The sequence below is a fragment of the Sinocyclocheilus grahami genome, unplaced genomic scaffold (assembly GCF_001515645.1).
Source record: "Sinocyclocheilus grahami isolate Dianchi unplaced genomic scaffold, SAMN03320097.WGS_v1.1 scaffold789.1, whole genome shotgun sequence".
NCBI lineage: Eukaryota > Metazoa > Chordata > Actinopteri > Cypriniformes > Cyprinidae > Sinocyclocheilus > Sinocyclocheilus grahami.
Genome location: NW_015505968.1, coordinates 275,221 through 275,620, shown reverse-complemented (window position 1 = coordinate 275,620; position 400 = coordinate 275,221).

Here is a 400-nt window from a genome sequence, read left to right as displayed (position 1 = left end):
AAAAAAAAAAAAAAAAAAAAAAAAAAAAAAAAAAAAAATTAAAACCAAAAAAAAAAAAAAAAAAAAGAAAGAAAAGGTTACAACCATAAGCGTATGAGAGGTGGAGCCAGAGATCTTGTTATTGAAAGAGGAGATGCAAACTCGACGTCATATCGGGTAACTTCATGAATGGCTGTTAAAACCAGAGATATACATATCCGTGTTCAAAACGGTCAATCACCGTGGCCATATAACCATAGAAGTGAATGGGCTGTGCCGTTAAAAGAACCACATCTGTCGTGCTGAAGGGACAAACACATTCTAGTCTCCGGGACTCCCAGCGTTATGCATTATAGCTAACATTGGGGTTCCCCCTGTGGGAGGGGCTCTGGCGCAGTACAGCGCGGAAGGCGGGGCTTAT